General features: G+C 40.8%; 1 protein-coding gene across 2 annotated transcripts in view; it reads left to right on the top strand.

The window, feature by feature from the left end:
- Window positions 1–3,394: 3,394 nt before the first annotated feature.
- The window catches only part of SMIM14 (small integral membrane protein 14), a 64,468-nt gene continuing 41,458 nt past the window's right edge, over window positions 3,395–26,404 (top strand). The window contains exons 1-3 of one of the 2 annotated variants that reach the window (XM_037530496.2): window positions 3,395–3,464; window positions 6,111–6,199; window positions 24,763–24,876. The gene's annotated coding sequence lies outside the window, so the exon portion shown is untranslated. Of the gene's footprint in view, window positions 3,465–6,110; window positions 6,200–24,762; window positions 24,877–25,088; window positions 25,148–26,404 lie in introns of those variants that run through there. The other variant, XM_037530497.2, reaches the window with a different exon arrangement.

Here is a 26,404-nt window from a genome sequence, read left to right as displayed (position 1 = left end):
TTTTACGGTAAGTAATGTGCTTTTTTTTTTTTTCATTTTAAAGATTGATCTATTTATTTATGCATACAAGAGCTGGGGTACAGGCCAGAGATGTGGGGGCTGAGAGGATTCACCAGAGACAGAGTGGGGAACAGAACAGGCAGATTGACCTAAGTACACTGTTGAGGGGAGCAGCGGGTGAGTCAGGAGAGTTCTGCTGCACCATATGGGTATCTCCCTGGCCCACGGGGAATCGAACTCTTGCTGCAGAGGCTGCAGATTGCTTCATAGTGTGGTGCTTAACCTCTTGTGCCACCAGGGAGGCCCAGTAATGTGTTTTTGATACTGAGAGGCACTTTGGATGGAATGTCTTAGAATAAGTAATACAGTTTATTTAGAAATTTGTACTTCATACACTTCTTTTGCCTAATCAGTATACAATTATAAAAAATCACAAATACTGGATATTAGAAAAAAATCACTAAAATTATAGCCACGAAAAGGGAGATAGTCTCTGGAAATGAATCATTCAGTGGAGGCACATAGCAAAAAAAGATTTCCTTGAACTCCTGCCTCAGGGACCAAGAGGGACTTTTTTATTCCAAGTCTCTTCCATGCCAGCTCTGTTGGCCAAGCTTGGTTTCCTTATTCCTGCAACAAAAATGAGGAAACTGGATCAGATTATCTCTTCCAAGTTTTCCGAGTTCAGAATTCTAACACATAATCTCCAGATATTTCCCCAAGTGGACTAACATAAATTATAAAAACCCTTCTAACAGAGCCCCCTAGTGGTCCTAAGAGGAACCAACTATATGTCTGGGTTATGGTTGATGAATTATTGTTACAATGTAAATCGTGCAGTGCTACGTGTTCGTTTGCCAGTACATTTAAAATAGATGACAGTTATTGTCTTGAAGTTTGCAAAAAAATTTTTAGTGCATTTGTCACTTTTATCCAATCCCCAATCCTAACCTTGGAACTTCAGAGAAATTTACAACACAAAATTCACAGGTTTTACTTAGAAGTTCTTTCCAGGGAGAGAGGTTTGGAAAGTCTTTAATGCACATGATCGTTGGCGGTGAGCTTCCACTCGTCAACAGTTCTTCCGGATATGAGGCAACAGCATATTAACTGATATGAAACAATCCTCAAAATATATTTTAAGGGGGAAAAAAAGATGCTAAAAGCAATACAGTATCCCGGATTGTTGGAGACCCCCTAAGGCATGAAGTGTTGAGACAAGGAGAATGTCAATGACTGGAAAACTGGTCAACACAGGCTGGAAGACTGACCTGTGTCCAGACCAAGATGTCCTTTTCTGTGTCAGCAAAGCTAAGCCTGGCCTGAAAAACAGGCAAGATTAGAAAGGAAATAGAATCACGCAGAACCTTGGTGGTGAATGTGTGCCCGATCACGTCTAAATACTAGGAAAATGATTCATTGTCTAATAACTAACATACAGGGTAAGGGGACTGTTTGTATCAATAAAAATGAGTTGCACCGGGTACTCAGGAAGCTTGTGCATAGAATGAGAGTCCCTGTATCCCCTGGGCCCTGCTTCTCTTAAACTCTATTTTGTGTCTGTCTGTTCTTTATGCCTCCTTCTTTCAGATTCCTCTCTCAACCCTATTCACTGGAGCTGGACTCCGCCACTGGATAACTAGTGACATCTGAATAGAGTTTTGTAATTTAGTTAATAGTATGGTAGCAATGTTAATTTCTTAGTTTTGGCATAGTGCTATAGATATGTAAAATATTAACATGAATAGAAGTGAATAGTGTAAAAGATTTTATACAGCTTTTCTGTAAATTCACAATTATTCAAAAAGAATAAGTTTACTTTTAAGAAAGTACTGAATTGTACACATTGTGCAATAATACCACCATACGTGTGAGGGTAAAAAAGGAATATTCTTGTGTATATATAATGCTTGTGAATCCATAAAATGTCTCTGGAAAAATATATAAGAAACCAAAATAGTGGTATCTCCGAGAAAGGAACTTACATGCCATACAGATTATGAAGTGGGACACTTTTCACCTTGTGGCCTGTCGTATATTTTACATGTTCAAAACAAAAATTTTTAATACATTTCCAGTAATGCAGATTATAAATTCTTCACTATTGTGTTCTAATTCAGATTAATTATTAATTAATTAAATATATATTTAATGAATGCCTGCTATGTGTCAGACATGATCTAGGTCCTAGATCAAGAACAAGAGACAAAAGTCCTAGATTGTGGGACATACATTCCAGCAGGGATGGGGAGAATTAATCTCGAAGTATAATCTGCACTTACTGGTCCCTGAAATGTTTCAGAGTTCACTCTGTAATACCCAAAATATCATCTTAATAAACTTAAGACTATTTGCCTTTATACTGTGTTGAAATTTGCAAAGATATAAAAGCAATAGTGGACAAAAGATTACTGTACTAGTAATAATTTTATTAATGTAACACGCTCACTATTTTATTTATGTTTTGACCAGATACAACAAAATAACTTTTTTTTTCATGATTTGTTTAAATCAATATGAGCTCTTGGATATTTACTTTGTACCTGGGTTATGATGTAGTGTGACTTTTTATTTTTTCCTCTCACCACCTACTCCTGTGTCCATTTCTCCAATCTTACTCCTTAGCCTGAGAAACCTCACTTTGCTTATCAATGTCTGATAGTTTATAATCGTTTTGCTTTACCTGTTCATGTGCTTTGATTCCTAATTTTACTCATGTATGTGAAATCATCCACTATTTGTATTTGTCTTTCTGACTTGCCTTGCTGCACACGATTCCCTCAATCTCCTTCCATTTTTTAAAATACTTATTTATTTATACATATAAGAGCGGGGGTACAGGGCAGAGGTGCAGGGGGTAAGAGGATTCACCAGAGACAGAGTGGGGAACAGAACAGTGGATCAATCGACTGAAATACACTGCTAAGGGGAGCAGCAGGCCAGACAGGAGAGGTCTGCTAGGCCATGTAGGTCAGTTCCCTGTCTGGTGGGGGATGGAACTCATGCAGTGCTGCAGTGGCTGAGGATAACTAACCCCCTGTGCCACCAGGGAGGCCTTCATTTTGTTTTAAATAGTAACATTTCATCTTTCCTTATAGCTGAATAGTATTCCATTGTGTGGATATGCCCTACCTCCTAATCCAATCCTCTCTTGTGGGTCCTTAGATTTTTTCTATATCGTAGTTATTGTAAATAATATGGCAGGAAACATTGTGGAACACATAATTTTTTTGAGTTGATAGTTTCATATTCTTCAAATGGATGCCAAAAATGGAATTGTTGGGTCATATATCTATTTTCAGTCACATTCACTATTTTAAAATGACAGTTTAACTTTAGAATGTCTTTGATGAAGTAGTAGAAATTAATAATGTTATTAAACCTCAACTTTCAGGTACCTGTTTCCTTAATACTCTCTGTGATACATGGAAAGGACATGTAAAACACTTCTGCTGCATACCAAGGTACGTGAGAAGGCATTGTGCAAATAGTTAAGTTGCAAGCTGAACTAGCCCTTTTTTTTTAAATTTGAAATAATGATGGTATTTGGTAGACATTTTATCAAAAATGAACAAAATGGGTCCTCTCTGGTGGCATAAGTGTTAAGACACAACCTATGAAGCTATCCGCAGCCACTGCAGCACATAGACACTGCAGCACACGTTCGATTCCCGGCCAGCCGGGGAGCAACCCACATGGCGCAGCAGACCTCTCCTGACTCTCCCGCTGCTCCCCTCAGCAGTGTATTTCAGTTAAATTGCCTGTTCTACTCCCCACTCTGTCTCTAGTGAATCCTTTCACTCTCCCACATCTCTGGCCTGTACCCAGCTCTTGTATACATAAATAAACAGAAATTTAAATTTTTTTTTAAAAAAACTATTTCCAGTTTTAGTATAGTACTGAAGAACATCCTCAATAATCTGAAAATTTATTAAAATATTCCTTCCTTTTCTAGCCCTACCTCTGTATATAGTTGAATTTCTTCATATTCTTTTTTTAACAATATTTTATTTTATTTTTTATTTATTTATTTTTTTAGATTTATTTTTATTTATTTATACAAGCACTGGGTACAGAAAGAAGCACGGGAGGGTGAGAGAATTCACCAGAGCCAGAGCAGGGAACAGAACAGGCAGACCGACGAAATACACTGCTGAGGGGAGCAGCGGGCAGCAGGAGAGGTCTGCGCGCCATGTGGGACCCTCCTCTGGTGGCCGGGGAGCAGCTGGGGATCGAACAGGCACTGCAGAGGCTGCGGGCAACTTCGCAACCCAGTGCTCAACCGCTGCACCACCGGGGAGGCCCTCTTCATATTCTTCAACCAAAACAATATATAAATATACTGAATGCAAAGGTGTATATAAAAATTTAGCTGTGTTCTATTAAGTGAGGCATAAAAAATTTTATTTTAAAAAATAGTTATTTTTCACTAAAATTGTATTATTTGATCAAGCATATAAATGGTTTATTATAATTATTTGTTAATACATGTTTCATTAAATTTTCAGTTTTAATTTAACACAATGTTATTTAACTTACATTTGATCTTTGGAATTCTTGCGCTTTTTTTTTTAATTCTCAATATTTTTTAAGAGTATAAAGGGGTCCTGAATACATTTGTATACAGTACTGCATAGATGGGATGCACAATTTACATAAACACTACATGGTAAAAGGTAAAATTGGTTTTATATTGATGGGAGAAAGTTAATCTGGTAACTAATCTGTTATCCTTAACAGAATAATGTGTTTTAATATGTTGATTTGTGTAGAAAAAACATGTGGTAAATCATAATACTGCTTTGCCAACATTTGAAATGTGCAAATCTTAATTTTTGTGGCTCCTAATAGTAATGTTATTACTTTTTAGTTTCAAATTTTCTAGTCTTCTAAAGGTAGAGCAATCTTTTTGCTTCATCCCCTTCTGGACTCTTTTGTCAGCTTTTTGACATTTTCCTCTCTTCTCTTCACCATTGCCTATTCTCAAACCTCTTATTTAACTTTCTTTTTGAAACATCCTGCCATAATCTTGACATCATTTTGCTTTGTTTTGTTTCTTTCACTCTCTATCCCTTGCAACTTCTCTCTTTTCCTATACCCAGCTAAGATGAGGAGCTCTAACACTAAGACTGGAAAGCAGTATTTAGCTCCACAGTCAAACTTCTAAACTTGGCTCCAGGACAATGGGCACTACAGATTTTTTTAAAAAAGATTTATTTATTTATTTATGCATACAAGAACTGGGGTACAGGCCAGAGTGTGGGGGGTGAGAAGATTCACCAGAGACGGTGGGGAGCATAACAGGCAGACTGACTGAAATACACCCTGAGGGAAGCAGCAGAGGAGACAGGAGAGGTCTGCTGTGCCATGTGGGTAGCTCCCTGGCCCGGGATCGAACTCGTACTTCTGTGGCTGCGGATAGCTTCATAGTGCTGCGTCTTTACCCCTTGTGCCACCAGGGAGGCCCCCACCACAGTATTGATTGTAATACACACTATATTATTCCAGAGGTAGAGACTAAGTCAGATACCACCACCATCACTACTATTGTGGCTGTCAGAATATGCAACATGGAGTGAAAAACTGGTTTCAATAGCACAGAATATGCTTCTTGTCTTAAAGTACTAATTATGTTCCTGTCAGGCACAGAGTTTCTTTACATGGGAGTTTTGTTAGTAAAGGTCCTCATAATTCTATGCATGCAAAGAATATGTTGCTCTAAGTAGGACCTGGCTTCTACTTTCATACTTCACATTCAAGACAAGAACAATTTTCCCAATAGATTGCCCTCTGTGGCCATCCCAATTGTTTTTGCTGAGTTAGTAAATTTCTTTCCTGTTTTAGAACCAGAATCTTTGGGGGCCCCTGTGCAAAGATCCCAGTCTTCCTGAAGACACTCCAAAATCCCCTTCCTTTGGTTGTCTCAAAGGCCATGAACTGGCCGACATGGACACTTTCACTAACTAAAATTCATAACTAGCTTCTTCCTACTCAATCCCTCAATTATGTCAATTATTTAGCATTCATTTAGAATACAGTTTTCATAAATTATAGGAGTCTCATTAAGTTGACAAATATTCTTCATCTGCTTTTACAAATTCACTCTCCAGTGTTCTCTACTCTGTGCCTGTAGATGTTGACATGTGATTTACAATGTTGTCTCTCCATCAACAAGGATTCCTTACCTTCTGGATCCCAGGTGAGTATGGTCAATGGGGGGTAGGGTGTGTGTGTGGGGAATCTGTCAGGAGAAGAGACCAAAGGTTAACTGCTACATTTTCCTCCCAAAGGCTACAGTCCATGCCTAATAGCTTTCTCCTTCAACTGAGGATACTATTACTGCTCTTTCAGGACTCCACTTATCATGTTCTCTTATGCCTGTAAGCCTGCAGGTATCAAGAGCTCTCTGCTGTTGTTAGCCTCTATCATCAAACTCTTCTCCTTAACAACCTTCTTTCAAAACCATGTCTGATGCTCCAAAGAACAACTATAATTCCTGATTCTCCTGAATGTTGCTATTATTGAGAAAAATTGCCACTTTGTCTGTGCTGCTCTGCAGTCTCTGCATCAGGATTACTCAGGGGCTCCTTGTTACAAAGTGCCCCACTAAAGTGAAAACCAAACTCTGAAGGGCCAACTAAGAGTGACCACTGCAGTTATTTTGTTGAATAATAAATAAATAGCTTTTCTTTTCCTGATCCTCCTGGAGAGGAGGTTCATACCTACTTTCATCTCTTTTTTAGCAGAGCATTAACTATACCATACTACAGAATGGTTCCTTCTCAAGGTGAACAATCCAGTTTTTCAGAAAAATTATTTTTATTTATTTATGCATAAAAAACTAGGGTGTAGGCCAGAGGTGTGGTGGAGTGGGGGTGGGGTGGGGATGAGAGTATTCACCAGAGACAGAGTGGGAAGCAGAACAGGCAGACTGACTGAGATACACTGCTGAGGGGAGCAGTGGGCGAGACAGGAGGGGTCTGCTGCACCATGTGGGTAGCTCCCTGGCCAGGGTTCGAAATTGTGCTGCAGTGGCTGTGGATTTCTTCACAGTGCTATGTCTTAACCTGTTGCACCACCAGGGAGGCCCTAGTATCAGAAATCTTAGCCAGAGGAATTAGGCAAGGAAAAGCGATAAAAGGAACTTAAATTGAAAAAGACAGAAAACTATCACTATTTGCAGATGACATAGGAAGCCCTAAAGACTCCACTAAAAAACTATTTGAAACAATAAATTATTACCGTGAAGTGGCAGGCAGAACACACAGATCTACTGAAATACACTGCTGAGGGGAGCAGCAGACAAGACTGGAGAGGTCTGCTGCACCATGTGGGTTAGCTATCTGGCCTGCAGGGGATCGAACTCTGATAATGCTGTATCTTTAACCCCTACGCCACCTGGGAGGCCCCAATTCAAGATTCTTTTTTTTTTTTTTTAAAGATTTATTTATTTATTTTTACAAGCACTGGGTACGGTCAGAAGCGAGGGAGGGTGAGAGAATTCACCGGAGCCAGAACAGGCAGACTGATGAAATACATTGCTGAGGGGCGCAGCGGGTGTGGCAGGAGAGGTCTGTGCGCCACCAATCCAGGATTCTTAATATACTTTTAAAATAGCGCATTGGTAGTCTTGTATATTCTAGCTCACTAACTCTTGGTTAGCTGATACTGTTACAGGGCAGGGAGAGGGGCACCCCAGACCCTGTAAACCTGCCTCCTCTAAATAGGTTCTGCCATCCACCACATCAACATAAAACATATGAGATTTTAATGAAAAGGAAATTTAATACAATTAGTAAATAATACAATTAGTAAATAATACAGGAAAGGCAAAGAATATAGTTTTTTAATATTTTATTATATAATTTTACATCATTTTTCATTTTTGCACAGTGTATACATTTTCATTTTGATTATATTTCCCAATACAATTGCACCCCCCCTTATTTTGACCCTAATCCTTCCTCTTTCCGCCCCCCCTCCACCCCAGTGTGTTTCTGGTTTATAGTTGCTTGTTGATTTTGATTTTTACTTTGTATTAATTAGTCTTTTTCCTGGTCCCTTATTTAGGTTTTCTAAATTCCTGCTATGAGTAAGACCATCCAGTATTTTTCTTGTTCTTTCTGACATACTTCGCTGAGCGTGATCCCTTCTAGCTCCGTCCATGTTGCTGCAAACTGCATGTGTTTATCTTTTTTGATTGCTGAGTAATATATGTACCACATCTTCTTGATCCAGTCATCTATTTTGGGCATTTGGGTTGTTTCCATAGCTTAGCTATTGTAAATAGTGCTGCTATAAACATAGGGGAGTGCAGGTGCCCTTTGGAATTAATGTAAGAATATAGTTTTTAAATCAAGCACCCGGGCCTCCCCTGGTGGCGCAGTGGTTGAGCGCTGAGTTGCAAGACTGCCCACAGCCTCTGTAGTGCCAGTTCTATCCCCGGCCACCAGCGAGGGTCCGACAAAAACAAACAAACAAACAAACAAATAAATAAATAAATAAAGTACCCATCTTCTTGTGGGTAAAAGTCCACCCAAAAAACAGGATTGGCCCAGAACAAGGCCTGATAGCCTGTCACAAGTCTAAAGCATCTCCCAGTTGGGACCCACAGAAAAGGATCAGAAACAACCAGACAAGTCTGGAAGGAAAAGAGCAAAATCAAAATCAAGACAGAAACCGCCATTGTCACCTCCCCACGGGTCTCTCACCCACATCTGTGTCACCCAGTCCAGGACCAAAAGGCAAGCGCAGTTTCTTCACAGTGTCTCTTGGCTCCATGTGTCTCTTCCAGGTCTCCTTCTGGCTCTCCATCCTGCTTCCTTCCTTCCTTAGTCTCCTCTGCAGCTTTTTCTCTCCCTGCTCAGCTCCACCCTCCTTTTGGGTGGGGCAGGAAACCTGGAACCTCCCCCTTTCCTGGTGATCACCTTGTTACAATACCTTAGTTTTCTAAGCTCTTCCTGTATATATAGCAATTTGATCTCATTGGTTATACTTAAAATATTCAACTTTTGCTTAAAAACCTAAACTTTTATTTTGCAGTAATGTGTAAAATTGCTAAATGCTGATTTTATGTAAATGCTTTTATTAGTTGTCATTTTCGTACATCTTCGAAACAAGATATTTCTATCAACTTTCTGAGACTTTTTGACTCAAGAGGCTCTCCCTACCCCAAATTAGTGCTTAATTCTGTGACTATTTGTTGACAGGTTTCCAAAATGTAAGCAATGCCATCTATTTTCAGCACAACTAAATCTAGGGAAATGGATATTTATTTTTCATTGTAATACTGTATATTTTCATTTTAACTCTGTTAGAGTTACCCCCTTTTGCTCCTGCCTGGAATAGTGCTCTCTGAACTTTGTCTTCTAGCGCATTTAAAGAAGAGAACCAATTCAAAAACAGTTACATACTCTGTTTATTAATGAAAGCTATTTAAAGTGAAAACAAATTTAGTATTAGAAAATATCCAAGTTTTTAAAAAGCAACTATATTTTGCATTCTCAGGAATTGAGAATGAATGCAAATGAGAGTAAGAGTCTCATTCTGTAATACCTCAAAGTCTCGTATTTCCTCCTTCTTTCCATTCGCCCTCACTCTGTCCTCTGTGTACCCTGCCCAGGTGGCCCCTACCTGTGGCTTGTAGCAGTTTTTTGTTGTTGTTTTTTTAAAGATTTATTTATTTATTTATTTATACATGCACTGGGTACAGTCAGAAGCACGGGAGGGTGAGAGAATTCACCAGAGCCAGGAGCAGAACAGGTAGACTGACGAAGTACACTGCTGAGGGGAGCAGCGGGCAGCAGGAGAGGTCTGCGGAGGGTCCTGAGGCCGGGGATCGAACTGGCGCGGCAGAGGCTGCAAGCAGCTTCGCAGCCCAGCGCTCAACCGCTGCACCACCAGGGAGGCCCGGCTTATAGCAGTTTTAGGGCTTCCTAAAACCAAAGCTCAGCCCTGACTCTTATAAGGAAGAAGGATAATGGGACCCAACCGAGGAAGGAAAGGCAGTGGGGCTGGCCTCCACCTGGGGTGCCACAGACTAGGGAGGAGCCACCAATTCTATCAGTTATACAGAAAGTTAAAACTGTGTTAAGAATCTGATGATGGCTTACTTCCTTACCTGCCTTGAACTTAAATTCCCTCTTTCCCACGTATGTCCCACCTTCTCTAATTTGAGGAGAATTCTCTGTGATGGAATATGAAGGCAAATTAGGAGCCTGTATTTTCAGCTTTTTCCTCTCTTTCTTATCATCACGCCTTCTGTTCCTTGTTATTTTTGCTTAGAGCATTGGTTTTCCTGGCACTGTCTGTACATATTAATGCTATTAAACACTACTATTATAAATTAGTATTTTTGGATTCATTTTTAAAAATACATCAGAGTTGGGGTCTCCCTGGTGGCACAAGGGGTTAAGCACAGCACTATGAAGCTATCCATAGCTACTGCAGCATGAGTTCGATCACTGGCAGGCCAGGGAGCTACCCACATTGCACAGCAGACCTCTCGTCTCGCCCACTGCTCCCCTCTGCAGTGTATTTCATTCAGTTTGCCTGTTCTGCTCCCCACTCTGTCTCTGGTGAATCCTCTTACCCTTGGCACCTCTAGCCTCTACCCCAGTTCTTGTATGCATAAATAAATAAATCTTCAAAAAAAAAAACAGGTGAATCTACTGACACTCAAGTCTGCAAAATGGAACTCAAACATTGACTCTCCTCATTCTCAGGCCTTTGAACTCAGACTAGAACCACACTGTCAATGCTCATGAGTCTCCAGCTTACCCACTCACTCTGCAGAGCTTGGATTTGTTGGCCTCCTAAATTGTAGAAGCCAAGTCCTTGTAATAAACTCTTAATAAATATAAATATTAGGGCATGTGTGTGTGTGTGTGTGTGAATCTTTCTCTGTGTCTTTGTCTTTATCTCTGTCTATCTAATCTCTAAAACCCTACTACAATACCATAGATTACACATACACAGGCCTATTCCTTGCATTTTCCTAATAGTTGACAAGTGAGAATCCATTTCAGGAAATGCTTATCCAAACCCTCAGGAAGTTGGGAAATGCTGGACAGACAGCTAACATTTAATGTCTGATAAATCTTTTTTCTTTTTTTTAATACTTTTTTTAAAAATTTTTTTTAAAGATTGATTTATTTATTTATACAAGCACTGGGTACAGTGAGAAGCGTGGGAAGGTGAGAGAATTTACCAGAGCCAGAGCGGGGAGCAGAGCAGGCAGAAGGACCGAAGTACACTGCTGAGGGGAGCAGCGGGCGGCAGGAGAGGTCTGCACGCCATGTGGGACCCTCTTCTGGTGGCCGCGGAGCAGCCAGGGATCGAACCAGCGCTGCAGAGGCTGTGGGCAGCTTCACAACCCAGCGCTCAACCACTACGCCACTGGGGAGGCCCTGATAAATCTTTTTTCTTTTTAAAGATTTATTTATTTTTATACAAGAGCTGGGGTACAGGCCAGAGGCTCGGGAGGATGAGAGGATTCACCAGAGACAGAGCGGGGAACAGAACAGGCAGACCGACTGAAATACACTGCTGAGGGGAGCAGTGGGCAGGACAGGAGAGGTCTGCTGCACCATGTGGGATTCTCCCCAGCCGGCAGGGATCGAACCCGCATTGCAGAAGCTGCGGACAACTTCACAGCACTGTGCTCAACCCACGGCGCCAGCGGGGGCCCTCATGTCTGATAAATCTATAAGGAATGTATCTGTCTCTCTGAAAACACTGCTCTTCTCCAGAAGAACATGACCATTTGTAGGAGAGATAAAAGTGAAAAAACAGTAGAACCATCAAATTCCTCCTTAAAGGGTTTACCTTGAGGAACAGAAAGTTTGAGAAATCCCCTGTAACATTTCCTATTCAGGGTGTCCTCAATCAACCAGTTTTTGCAATTCTCTATCTATGGCATCTTTTTAGTGTGTTTGGAAATACCATGAATCATGTTTTTATGATCTGTCTCCTCGCCAGTTGGTGACTGATGGCAGGTGAATGGGGAATAGGTTTTTCTAATTTTTCACATGTTTAGTCTTAAGTGCTAGCACCAACTCAACAGAAATGAGTGTTTTATTATTCTAACTTTTAAATCTCTAAAGTGAAGACAGTAGTATAATATCTAGATGTATTAGATATGGTAGAAGAAATACAAAATTTTCCAGTGGATGGAAGTGGTGCGAATACAAAGTGTTACTACAAACACTAGAAGGCACTATTTCGCTACTGAGCCAGAAAATGAATGTAACACAACTTTCTTGTAAATTAAAGTCCTCCTTCTGCCCAATTCCTATTTAAGAACAAATAGTGCAAGTAATGACAAATTTTAAAATATACATTTCTACAATGTACTAAGCAGAGTAAAGAAAAGGGAAAAGGATGAATTGTGAGATAAAAGAAACAATGAAAAATTGTGAATCCAATAAAAAGAGGACAGAAACTTTTGCAGCTTTTTCAGCTGCAAAATGCGATAAGGGAGAAAAGGATAATGAGGAAAAAATGAGGTCAAAGCATATTTCTTTCATACAGCATAATATATGGGAGCTGCTTTCCATGTCATTGCTCTTTGTCATGTTATATTAAAGAACACTAATTAATAATGAATCAGTCGTTCTCTGGGTCTGCACTGCTTCCCATTTCCAATCTTTTCCTCATAATATTTCTCTTTACAGGAAGATGGTGGGAATGCATTGGGTTCCATTAGGAAGAAAGACAAAAATGCAAAGGTTGTTTGGATAGGACTTCCTGGTAGGAAGGAGCGTAACAAATGTCCTTATTCCTCCCTTAATGATTATGTCTGAACACTTGGGTGAGACTTATAAAGAAATTGAAGTGATTCTGAATGATGGAGAACAGAGTGACCTGGACTAGTTAGTTAGAGACTTCTTAAAAAACTTTTGAGACTTCAGGTTCCACAACAGCTGAGTCACTCATTTTTATTGTTATTCTTGTTTCCCAATTGTCTCCTTTGATGAAGGAATGCCTTCTGCACCTTTTAATCCTTGAAGATGAGAGGAAACCAGAAGGAGGCAGCACAGAGCTGGTTGCATACTATTTGATAGACAAGGGGGACCTTGAGGCTAACTTTGATCTCTTAGTCTATCTTTGAAATCAACTTAGACAAGGAAACAGAAATTGAAAATCAGGGATTTATCCAAGTCAAATATTATATATTTGCCTTACAGCTTTTCTTTCAAAATACTGAGAATTCCAAGAGGTTAGGCAATCATAGTTTGAGGTTCTGAGGAAATTTTACTTATTGCTTTGAGAACAAGGAAATCAAAATGGCTCATTTAGCAATTTGGCTATTAGATTGGAGGTTAAAATAGCTGGCCAAATAATTCCTCAACAGTCAATCCTCTACCAAACTCTGAGCTCTCAGTAAATGGTAGTTGAATGAAAACATTCTCATAGAATTAGGTATTCTGTTTATCAGTTTTCCCTCCTGCTCCTTTTTAGTTCTTCCCTTCATTGAACCATGCTCGTATGATGGAAAGTCTTAACAGTTGCCTCTCATCTCTTATCAAGAGGAGTGTCTGAGACCAAAAAACATCAAGAGGAGTGTCTGAGACCAAAAAACAGAGTTGAAGCTGGTGCCAGTCTCTGAGTGAGAGGGGAGACTTTAAAAAAAAAAAGATATATTTATTGATACATACAAGGACTGGGGTACAGGCCAGAGATGTGGGGGATGAGAGGATTCACCCAGGACAGAGTGGGGAGCAGAACAGGGGGATTGATTGAAATACACTGCTGAGGGGAGCAGCAGGCGAGATAGGAGAGGTCTGCTGCGCCATGTGGGTCAGCTCTCTGGCCAGGGATCGAACTCATGCTACAGTAGCTATGAGTAGCTTCACAGTGCTGTTTTTTTTTTTTTTTTTTTAAGATTTATTTATTTATTTATATATACAAACACTGGGGTACAGGCCAGAGGTGTGGGAGGGTGAGAGACTCCACCAGAGACAGAGCAGGGAGCAGAACAGGCAGAAGTACCAAAATACACTGCTGAGGGGAGCAGCAGGCGAGACAGGAGAGGTCTGCCACGCCATGTGGGAATCTCCCTGGCTGGCTGGGAATCGAACTGGCGCTGCGGAGGCTGCGGACATCTTCACAGCACTGCGCTCAACCTGCTGCGCCACTGCCGCTGGGGAGGCCCCACAGTGCTGAGTCTTAACCCATTGCGCCACCAGGGAGGCCCTCTAGTAGAATCTTTATGATAGTTTGTGGAGCTTAAATGACTGGGTAGTAAGGAGGAAATGGTTTTTCCACCATATCTTTTTTTATCACTTTAGTGGGGAAATGTTACAAACCCATTAGCTGGACTGTAACCTTTGCCTAGAGGCCTTGGTTCTTTGTCAAATGGATCTCTTTTCATAACCTGGCAACTAGCTTCCTCACAATGAGTGAACCAAGAAGACCAACATAGAAACTAGCCTTTGTGACCTAACTTTTGAGTGACAGACTGTCATTTCTGTCATGTTAGTTGTCACATAGACCAACCCTGATACAGTGTGGGAAAGTGCTACACAAATGGTACCAGGAAACATGAATCATTTGATTCAGATATTGAAAATTTACTGGAGTTTCTGCAAGGTTATATCATGAATTTATGCTTTGGAAACTTGACGGTGGAAACATGTTGAATAAATTGAAGGAAGAAGCAAATTTAGAGAGATGTCTGAAAGTTTTGCGATGTTGTAGGTGAGAAGTGATAGCAATGGGGGATGGAAAGAAATAACTAAGGTGGACGTGGTGTGGAGGCAGAGAAAATAGAACAATGTGATTGCTTAGAGAAAGAGATCCCAAATGACTCTGATTTCTAGTTTAACTGACCTGGTCCATGATGAATCCACTAATGAATGCTGAAACCATAGAATGGAGAGCAAGATTGACAAAAGGTTTGATGAACTTAGTACTCGATATGTTGACATTTTATGTCAGCAAGCAAAGGACCTAGTAAAGGACCTAGTTAATTAGTATCCTTTTGGCTACAAATAAGAAAACACTGTACTCAAATTGGCTGAAAAATGACAATATTTAGTTCATAAATTGTTAATTCAGAGTAGAGGTGGTGGGCATTAGGGTGACCTAAAATGTCTCCAGTTTCATTTTGTAGTGATTATTTTCTGCTCTAAGTTCTTTCTCATTGTAGGTTCTTCCTTTAGTTGTTTTATTTTATTTATTTTTTTTTTATTTTATGATTTCTGCAACTATTCTGGCCTCATATGTGTACAGGATTATATTAGGGAGGAAACAGGCCAATTCTCTTTGTGGGTCTCTTTTTTTCCTCAATGCCTTAATTGCCAATGCCTATAATGTATTTCACACCTAGCGGCTAAAAAGTCCCTTAGGCTAGAGGAATCCTTTGTATGCATTTAAATCAATCACTAGCAAGGGGGCTGGAGAGGTTGTTAGACCAATGAAGTTTACCTCTGAAACTGGTGAATGGATGTAGAAGAGAAAAAACACAAAGTTCACTGAATGAATCCAAAGTCTGCTGGAAATGTGATTCCAGAGCACAGTAATATAGATTTGAGAGTTATTTGCATGGACATTAATTTGAAGAAAAGAGAGAATTCGAGGTCACTTAGGGTGACAGTGTATAGCAAGAAGAATAAAAGAACACTGAGGAATAGTTACATTAAAGAGTCTGCTGGGTGATGGGATCCTGCAAAGGAAGGTGTGGGGTGACCAGGGATGCAGGTTATTTGTGGAACTAGCTAGTGACAGCTTCTGTACAGTCACCAGATCTGTTAAAATTCCCAGTACACTAATAAATATAAAGGATTTGGGGGGCCTCCCTGATGGTATAGGGGTTAAGTCTCAGTGCTATCACACCATCACCAGTGCGGCCTGAGTTACTCTTTTTTTTTTTTTTTTTTTTTTTTTAAAGATTTATTTATTTATTTATACAAGCACTGGGTACAGTCAGAAGCACGGGAGGGTGAGAGAATTCACCAGAGCCAGAGCAGGGAGCAGAGCAGGCAGAAGGACCGAAGTACACTGCTGAGGGGAGCAGCAGGCGGCAGGAGAGGTCTGCGCGCCATGTGGGACCCTCCTCCGGTGGCCGGGGAGCAGCTGGGGATTGAACAGGCACTGCAGAGGCTGCGGGCAGCTTCGCAACCCAGCGCTCAACTGCTGCGCCACTGGGGAGGCCCCTGAGTTACTCTTTAACGTAACTGTTGCTCATATGGTGCAGCAGACCTTGCCTGTCTCACCTGAAGTTCCCCTTAGTAGTGTTTTTCAGTAAATCCGCCTATTCTGCTCCCTACTCTGTCTCTAGTGAATCCTCGCACCCCCCCGCACCTCTGGCCTACACCTCAGTTCTTCTAAGTAAAAATAAATACATAAATCTTGAAAAAGTAGACATTTAATTGGTGCTTTGATTAATATAAATTGTGCATAACATAGAAAAGGAGATAGAATATTTTCCTTATTATGAATTCTCCACTTTGAAGTAGTCACTTTTGGCAGTTAAAGTATACTGTGTTGGGCCTCCCCGGTGGCGCAGCGGTTGAGCGCTGGGTTGCGAAGCTGCCCGCGGCCTCTGCGGCGCCGGTTCGATCCCCAGCTGCTCCCCAGCCACCAGAGGAGGGTCCCACATGGCGCGCAGACCTCTCCTGCCGCCCGCTGCTCCCCTCAGCAGTGTACTTCGGTCCTTCTGCCTGCTCTGCTCCCCGCTCTGGCTCTGGTGAATTCTCTCGCCCTCCCGTGCTTCTGACTGTACCCAGTGCTTGTATAAATAAATAAAAAAATCTTTAAAAAAAAAAAAAAATAAAGTATACTGTGTTGCTTTTTTATTTTCTGGCTTCTTTTTTCACTGCTGCCATTAGCCAGTTTGTACAGGTCATTAAACAATGGCCTGTGGAGATGAGAGTTTTAGAGGACAGTGATTAAAATTTCTGGTTCTGAAATCAGAAAGCTGGAATGACCTTAAGTTCCCAACTTTCCTCATCTGTAAATGTGAATCCTAGGGCAAGTTAGGGATAATTAGGCAGCCTCAATGACAGTGCAGGGACTTCAGGAGGATTAAGGAAGGCTCCAAAGATAAGGACAACAAATTCCAAAGGGGACTAATCAAACACCCCAGGACTTATGACATTAGGGACTTACTTTATGACCTTTTGGTCAACAAGACATTCCAAATAGAGGGCAATGAAGAAAAAAGATAAGGGCTGGGACAAAGAGACTTAGTTCTGGGCACAGAGACATTTAGGCAGTGAGTGAGACCACTGAGGACTAACCAATAACAAAGAGACTGACAGAGCTTTAGAATAATTAGGGAAAGAAGGTGTATATTCCCTGAGGCACGAGTCCATTTAGGCCTCCTTGCCCCTCCCTGGCCTGCTTCCTTGGCCTGAAAGTCCCACTTAACTTCTGTTCCTTTTCTCCTCAATAAACTTTTTCTTTCTCTAAACAAACCTGCCTCTTCTCGCTTGCTGCCTAACTGTCTGCGAAGTTCCTGCTGCGGGCTTCCTGACACCAACCCGTGGCTGGGACTCAGCGCTGCCCCTACAGCTTGGGATCCATTCCTGGCTGGGAGACTAGGCCTGAAAACCTCAATTCTGCTATCAAATGTTAACAGTAATGTTATCTATTGCATTATTGTGAGAATTACATGCTGTAACTAGAACACAACACAGGAATTGGCACATCAGAAATGCTCAACTATAGCTGGCTAGTGATAGCAGGTCTTACTTTAGACTGTCCAAAATGTTTGCAAGAACTTGGTAGACAGTCATCCATAATTTAATGGCAGTTTCTGCTGTGTGATTTCCAGTATTTGGGTGGAGAACTATTTACCAAAGCCAAGGACTGTGTGTTCTATTTCTGTGTCATGTTTATTTAGTCATTAAGTAACCACAGAATCTGTCTTCAGTGTTATATTACTCAGTAGTTCTATGATTTAATTGTTGAAAATGATATCTGGTCCTAAATTATGTTTGTAAGTAGAGTCAGTCTTCCAGTAGGAAAAGTAGCCTCCACCCATATAGATCATTTTCTTGAAAACCTTTGTCCTATATTTTGTTTCTGGTTCAAACACAAATATGATGGTTTCTATAATTTTAGAACAGGATTTCTTTGCTTTTACACTGCACTTTCAAAATATTGCCAAATATCTCTTTTTCATTCTTATCTGCTGGATCCAACTGATCTTGTGATCTCTCAAAACGTTGCCCTTACACTAGATAATATACTTAAGAACTGAAAATTTTTCTGTAGATATTTTCTTTTTTCAACTTCTTCCCATTACAATTCATGTCGGCTGTTATGAAGCATTTCATCAAACATACCAATGTATTCATGAATCTCGCTCCTTAAATTCCCACCATCTCATTTTAGAACCATGATGACTAAATTAGAGTAAGGGGAGAATTTAGGATTACATGTTTAAATATTATAAAATCAATCATTGGAATCTGGCCATACTCTTTGTCAGCCACACTGTGATATCAAAGCAGTTGAAAGTTTAACCCAGCATTTTAATTTTAAATAAACTGCTGTGTGTTCAGGACAATTCTAATAGGAATTGGACAGGTCAGTTTTGACTCTCCTCTTAAGAAGTGGGTTTCTGCAGTTGACCTGCACTAAAACATTGTTTTTAAAATGAGAGAGAATTGGGCCTCCCTGGTGGCGCAAGGGATTAAGCACCGCACTGTGAAGCTGGTGCAGCAGCTGCAGCGAGAATGTGATCCCCCGCCGGCCAGAGAGAAACCCACATGGCGAAGCAGACCTCTCCTGTCTTGCCTGCTGCTGCCCTTGGCAGTGTATTTCAGTCAGTCTGCCTGTTCCTGTTTCCCACCCTGTCTCTGGTGAATCCTCTCACCCCCTGCATCTCTGGCCTGTATCCCAGCTTTTGTATGCATATATAAATAAATCTTTTAAAAAAATAAAAAGAGAGAAAATTATATAAGGTGTTGTAAACGAATGTGACCTCAATTTAAGAAAACAAAAAAAGACTAAAAAAGTAAAAAATATTTGCTCATTATGTTTCCCCTAAATTAGGTAATACTACATCCTTTTGTCATCCTTCATTTCCCTTCTTATATTTTATTTTTATTTTTAAAAAATTTTATTTATTTATGCATATAAGAACTGGGGTTCAGGCCAGAAGTGCAGGGGGTGAGAGGATTCACCAGAGACAGAGTAGGGAACAAAACAGGCGGATTGACTGAAATACATTGCTGAGGGGAGCAGCAGGCAAGACAGGAGAGGTCTGCTGTGCCATGTGAGTCAGCTCCCTGGCTGGGAATCGAACCCGCGCTGCAGAAGCTGCAGACAGCTTCATAGCGCTGAGACTTAACCCCTTGTGCCACCAGGGAGGCCCTTCTTATTTATAAACAGAAACTTGATAACTTAGTCTGTTGCCCTTTTTTTATAACCCATGGTTACAAAACAACCCTATTAATCAATGTTTCATCCCTTGACCAGGGGTCAGTGCCATGCAGGAACTTTAGCAAAACAGTTCAGGCTAGTTCCTGACCTGCTGGAATTAACTGCCATAGCAAGGCCCATTGCTCTGATCAATGGTCTAGAACTTTTTTTTTTAATTTATTTATTTATGCATACAAGTACTGGGGTACAGGCCAGAGGTGTGGAGGATGAGAGGATTCACCAGAGGCAGAGTGAGGAACGGAACAGGCAAACTGACTGAAATACACCGCTGAGGGGAGCACTGGGCAAGTTAGGAGAGGTCCCTTGCCAGAAATCTAACTTGTGCTGCCGTGGCTGCGGATAGCTTCAAAAGTTGTGTCTTTTTTTTTTTTTTAAGATTTATTTTATTTATACAAGAGCTGGGGTACAGGCCAGATGCATGGGAGGGTGAGCGGATTCACCAGAAACAGAGCAGGAAACAGAATAGGCAGACTGACGAAATACACTGCTGAGGGGAGCAGCAGGTGAAACAGGAGAGGTCTGCTCGCCATGTGGGTTGCTCCGAGGCCGGCGGGGATCGAACTGGCACTGCAGAGGCTGCGGACAGCTTCACAGCACTTCGGTCAATCACCTGCACCACCAGGGAGGCCCCAAAGGTTGTGTCTTAACCCCCTGTGCCACCAGGAAGGACCAATGGTTTAGAAGTTTTTATGACAAAACAATTATCCTCAGTTTGACAAAAATTAACTTACAATGAAAACACACACAGATTCTAAACATTTGCAATAACCAATGAAGAGTGGTACGGATTTGAACATATACTGAACCATTTAATAATACCAGCAAAAATTTTCTCATATTTGCTGAAGATTTATTTATTTATGTATACAAGAACTGGAGTGTAAGCTAGAGGTGTGGGATGTGAGAGGATTCACCAGAGACAGAGTAAGAGGCAGAACAGGCAGATCTACTGAAATACACTGCTGAGGGGAGCGGTGGGCCAGACAGGAGAGATCTGCTGTGCTATGTGCATTAGCTCCCTGGCCAGCCAGGCATCAAATTCATGCTGCAGTGGCTGGTGATAGCTTGATAGCTCTGTGTCTTTAACTCCTGCACCACCAGGGAGGCCCCATGTACTTAGATTTTTAACACGGATTCCCAGTTGTGCCAGCAGTAGCACTGCACACCATCATTTGCTCATAGAAGGCACTGCGTTTAATTGAACTGGGCTATGACTGTAGTAGCAGAAGGATAACTGAAAATACTTAATAGTTACTATTGTTGTTGTTGATGATGATTTGTAAATTTTGTACCTTCTTCATGCTCCAAAAAAACACTTTTCCTGGAAGTCAGGTACATAATGATTAACTTTAAATTACATTTATTTCAATTGAGTACTTTTTTCTGTTTGTTCATTTAGAGTTTTACTTGAAAATGGAAGGTTTGAGTAGGGAATGTACCAAGTCTTCAGTGGGTCTGGTTCATGATTTTGATGCCCACTGCTTTATTTAGTTATCTATTTAGGTAACATTGGTTTACAACACTGTACATTAGAGTCATAGGATCACACCTTTTAGGTCTATGTTAGAACACCATACTTACCATCAAAGTATCAATAACTCACCACCACAGTCCTTTGGATCCCTTCCAACATTTGCTCCTGTTCACCTCCTCCTCTGGCAACCTCAGTTCTGTAGTCTTTATACAAAGGTCTGATTTTGTTCTTTATATCCTTTCCTTTGTTCTTTATATCCACATATGACTGAGTTCAATCAATATTTGTCTTTCTCCTTCTGACTTATTTTACTTAGCATAATCCTTCATTCTATCCATGTTGTCATAAATGGCAAGAGCTCATCTTTTTTTGGTAGCTTTTTTTGGGATTATAATTCCATTATATGTATGTACCACTTTGTCCCCCCACCCTTTTTAAAATTAAATAACATTAGTTTACACACTATATAGGTTGCAGGAATATAGTTTCTCACCTCATCAACTGTATTTATTACACCACCCCCACCACATGGCCAATCACCATCCACCAGCAACCAATCAACCCCCTCTACCATGCCCCTCATTTTCCCTTTGGTAACCACCATTCTGTTGTCATTCTAAGGGTTTGTTACTTTTGTTCATTTGCTTTTTTCTTTATATTCCATATGAGTGAAATCATATGGTATTTGTATTTTCTCCATCTGATTTATTTCATTAGCATAATCTCCTCAGATCTATCCGTGTTGCATGGATGCAGCCAAAGCCTAAGTAGTATTCCATTGTGTATATATGCCACCTTTTCTTTAGCTACTATCTGTTGATGAGTACTTGGGTTGCTTCCTTATCTTGTATATTGTGAATAGTGCTCAATGATACTTCCCACTTTGTTTGTTTGTTTTTTAAGATTTATTTATTTATTTATTTATTTATTTATTTATTTATTTATTTATTTATTTATACAAGCACTGGGTACAGTCAGAAGCGCGGGAGGGTGAGAGAATTCACCAGAGCCAGAGCAGGGAGCAGAACAGCCAGAAGAACTGAAGTACACTGCTGAGGGGAGCAGTGGGCGGCAGGAGAGGTCTGCGCGCCATGTGGGACCCTCCTCCGGTGGCCGGGGAGCAGCATGGGATCGAACCGGCACTGCAGAGGCTGCGGGCAGCTTCGCAACCCAGTGCTCAACTGCTGCGCCACCGGGGAGGTCCTATTTCCCACTGTTTTAAATGAGCTTGTAGTGCTTCTTCTCCAAGAGTTTTCTCACACATGATAGTCTCCTTCACATCCAGTCAACTAGACCAGGAGTAGACAAAGTGGGTCCAATTGCCCTTCTCCCCCCCTCTCCAATTTGGAATTGGGATTTAGAAACTCCAGAATTCTCTCTTGACTGCTTTACCTGGAGACAATATATAGTTGGCATCACTGCATGTGCATGTGTGTATGAGAGGTGGGGTAGCAGGAGGTGGATAGAGTGATGTATCTAGATCATGCATCTAGATCCCTGCTGTACCACACTCAACCAAGTGATGCTTAGGAAATTTATTATTCCAAAAGGCAGAGGGGCCTCCCTGGTGGCGCAAGTGGTTAAGCACAGCACTGTAAAGCTATCCACAGACTCTGCCAATGAGCTACCCACATGGCGTGACAGACCTCTCCTGTCTCGCCTGCTGTTCCCCTCAGCAGTGAATTTTGGTCAGTCTGCCTGTTCTGCTCCCCACTCTGTTTCTGGTGAATCCTCTTGCCCCTCGCACCTCTGGCCTGTACCCCAGTTCTTGTATGCAGACTGCCCCACTACTCAGCTGACACCTTCCTCTCTCAGCTTTGCCCACTCTCTCTTGTTTCTTTTTCTATACACTAGCAGCCTCAGGAAAATGGCGTGGCAATTTTTAGAATTAAGGCAATCATCAATTCACAACTTAGTGAAGGGGATAATGGTTCAGTTACTTTTACTTTATGATTCTTTTGATTACTCGCTTCCTAGTTTTGGGGAAGGAGAAAATTCCCTACTTTCCTTCACAACATAAGGAAAACAGCCACTGCATTCTCCCAAAAAGATAGTTTTCAATTTCTTGTCTTCCCCTTTTATGAAAGAGAAGAAAATGTTGGTAGAAGTGCTCATTTTCTTAATGGGCACCTCTCACTAGGCTATACAGGGAATGGATAGATTCCAAAAGCTCATGCTTCACACACAGAACTGGTTAGGGGGAGGGTAGTCTTTGTACTACATATTCTTAGTTGTGGGTTCAAAAACAGGATCCCATTTCACTTAAAATGAAACAATCCTTGACATAGCAATGATATGAGTTGCTCTCAGACTTTCAAACTCTGTTTCATATAATTAGAAGCATAAGTGCATCATTTGTGGTAGAGGCTTGTAAATATGTGTATACAGCAACTTTTACAAATTGTTCAGAAATGGGTTTTTTAAAGTCTAGCTGATTACTGTTTACAGAGCATTTTCATATATATTATGCCTTTTAATTAAATGCTTGGGCTGTCATGAATATATAGGAGTCTTCCAAGGCATCCCTGATATTCTCTTCTTTCCACTTACATTTCCTCCTCAAGGTGCACGAACTCTTTCCAGAGCCAAGGCTATGTAATTGGAGCTGATCTAATTAAAACCCATTTCAGAAAAGTAACTTGTTTACATATATTTTAATCTCCCACTATAAGAAAAGGATACTTAAAATCCTCCTGCAATACTTGGGTTCCTTTACATTCCTAAAATCACATTAAAGATAGAATATTCTGATGGCAGAAGGTGATACCTTTTAAATTTAAGAGAGAGTCTGAAATACATTTGTGAGGGTTTAGGTAGAGATGGGGGAATAAAAATTGACATAGCTTAATGAATACTAAAACTCAGTCCCTAATCTTGTTGCTCGTGTGTGTGTGTGTGTGTGTGTGTGTGTGTGTGTATGTGTTCTAACACACTCCAGAAAGATGAAATATCTTCTAAAAGGAAGAAATGTTGAGGGCTGATGATAACCATGCACCTATTACACTTACTTCTCCACACATTTTACATAAAACTGTTGTCTTCCCAGGCCTTCCAGGTGGCACAGCTGTTGAGCGCTGGGTTGCGAAGCTGCCTGCAGCCTCTGCAGCGCCGGTTCGATCCCCTGCTACTCCATGGCCACCGGGTGAGGGTCCCACATGGCGCGCAGACCTCTCCTGCCGCCCGCTGCTCCCCTCAGCAGTGTACTTTGATCCTTCTGCCTGCTCTGCTCCCCTCTCTGGCTCTGGTGAATTCTCTCACCCTCCCGCGCTTCTGACTGTACCCAGTGCATGTATAAACAAAACAAACAAACAAACAAACAAATAAATAAATAAAAATGCCTCTATTTAAAAAAAAAGTATTTGAAGCAGTATGGTGAAAAGTCGAGTTCTTTCCTACACATTTAATACAAATTGCTAAAACCAAAACATGAACTTTTTTAAACTTTCAAAGCATCTCAGAAATTTTAACAGTTTATAAGCTGTTTCAGTGCAAAACCTTTAGTTTGAGATAAAAATTCAATTTCAGGTATTGTTTGGAATGAATGAAATTAATTTTAAGAAAACAAATACTCCTAAATACTAATAGTTAAAAACATAAAAATGCTTCATAAGTTGAGAATACAAGTTCAGTTGCTGAAATTTTTTTTTGTTGTTCAGGACAGGTTTATTAGGAAAAAGAGAAAGGGGGGTGGGGGTGGGGAAGGCACCTGCATAGACACAGGTGGGCAGAGAGCTGCAACTGCTGCTTTTGGAAGGACAGGTTTGTTGAAAGAGATGCTACATAGATATGAGCTGGCAGTCTTGGGACAAGAACTGCTGCTGAAATATTTGCAAAATTTAAAGCAAAATATGAGGTAAAAAGAAAATAATTTAGTTCTCCCTACCCCTTTCCAGGTTTTTGTACAGAGTTCCTGAAACCTTTCTATCTCTCCTGAGTTTGCAAGCAGATATTGGACAGGGATGCAGTCATCCAATTCTTGATTGGGTTGCAGGATCAGCCTAACCAAGGTAAGTTCATTTACATGGCTGGCAAGTTGGTCCTGGCTGTTTGTTGGTGGAGGAGGTTTTGTGTTCTCCACATAGGCCTCTTCAAAAGGCTGCTTGAGAGGGGTGGGATGGAGACTGCCTTCCCTCAGAGCAAGCAAATCCTAAAGAATGAGGCGGAAAGCTGCAATCTGTGCCTTTATGACCTAGTCTTAGAAGTCACACACCTTCAGCTATATTCTACAGTTCAGAGCAGCCTTGATTCAAAAGACTGGAGAAAACTGCATCTCCAAAGGTGAGAACTAAGAGGTGGGAGTTGGGGAGGTGGGGGGTAGTTATCTTGTAAGCTGGTTATCAAGTATTTTAACACCTTGATTTTCCTGTAATTTACTTTATAAAACAAGTAATGATAATTCTGCAACAACTTGTACAATTCCAGTGTTGTACCATACTGTTCTCTTAAAACACAGCTGTGTTCTCAAATACATATGTACACATGGGTGCACTCAAGCATACAAGACTTTCTGTTCCATAATTTAACATTCCACATGTTAAAAGACCCTGTGCTACACGGTCAGCCCATGAACTTCTGTTAGTAAAGGAGAGTCTGCCTCAAGTTCATTAAAGTTGGGATAGAGTTCATATTTGCAGATTAAGGGCCAAGTTTGACTTCTATCTACTGGCAATCTTTGTTAAATAGGAAACATTTTGAGATTTAAGAGAAATCTTCATTTTCTAGAAACCTTTACCTGTGTTTAATGGCCACTTTAAAAAGTTGTGGGTTGGGAGGGTGGAGCACAATAACCTATGATGGGAGGACGATGGGTGCTTTGGTGGTCGAGAGCTACGGTGACCACAATTTAAGGGAGGAATCCTGTTCGGTCAAAAGAAGTTACCAAGGATGTAAAACAAATGTATATATGTATAAAAATAATTTTATATAATGAAATAAACAAAATTGTATATAATGACTTGCATATAATGAAATAAATTGTATATAATGAAATAATCAAAAAATAAATTTATACAATGAAATAAAAATCATTGCAGATTTTATTAATTTGTTAAGGTGATTAACCAAATAGCTAAGGAAGACAAAATTTTACACCTAACTTTCACCTCCCACGCGGGACAGGCAATGAGGCGCCTTTTGTGAAATCCTTGTTTGGGATCCACTTTTATTTTCCCACCAGCCCCATCTGACTTAAAACTGGTCAATTCGGGGACATAATAGAGCAACCGTATATCTTGTCAAATTGGCAAATTCCCCGGAGCTTCAATAGTTTAGAGGGATAATTAGAAGGCCAGAATGGGAGGACAGAAGCACCAATTTTTCCAACCCCACAAATAGTATCGTCACTCCGGTCCCTAAGGTCAAAGCCACAAAGGGCTGGGCGGGTTGCTTCACAGATTTCCCTTTCCTGTCCCCACCGCTGCGCAATCTTCTGGCGAGTGTCCCTTTAATACTTCGCTTGAACTTAATTTCAGCCATTTTTTCGGGGGCAAAAATGTCAAAGCCCGCCACTTTGGACAAACTCTTGTACCGGAGACC

This window comes from Talpa occidentalis, unplaced genomic scaffold (genome assembly GCF_014898055.3).
Source record: "Talpa occidentalis isolate TD23 unplaced genomic scaffold, MPIMG_talOcc4v2.1 talOcc4.6, whole genome shotgun sequence".
Classification (NCBI taxonomy): Eukaryota; Metazoa; Chordata; class Mammalia; order Eulipotyphla; family Talpidae; genus Talpa; species Talpa occidentalis.
The sequence above is the reverse complement of the archived record's forward strand: the minus strand, read 5'-3'. Positions and strand labels throughout refer to the sequence as shown.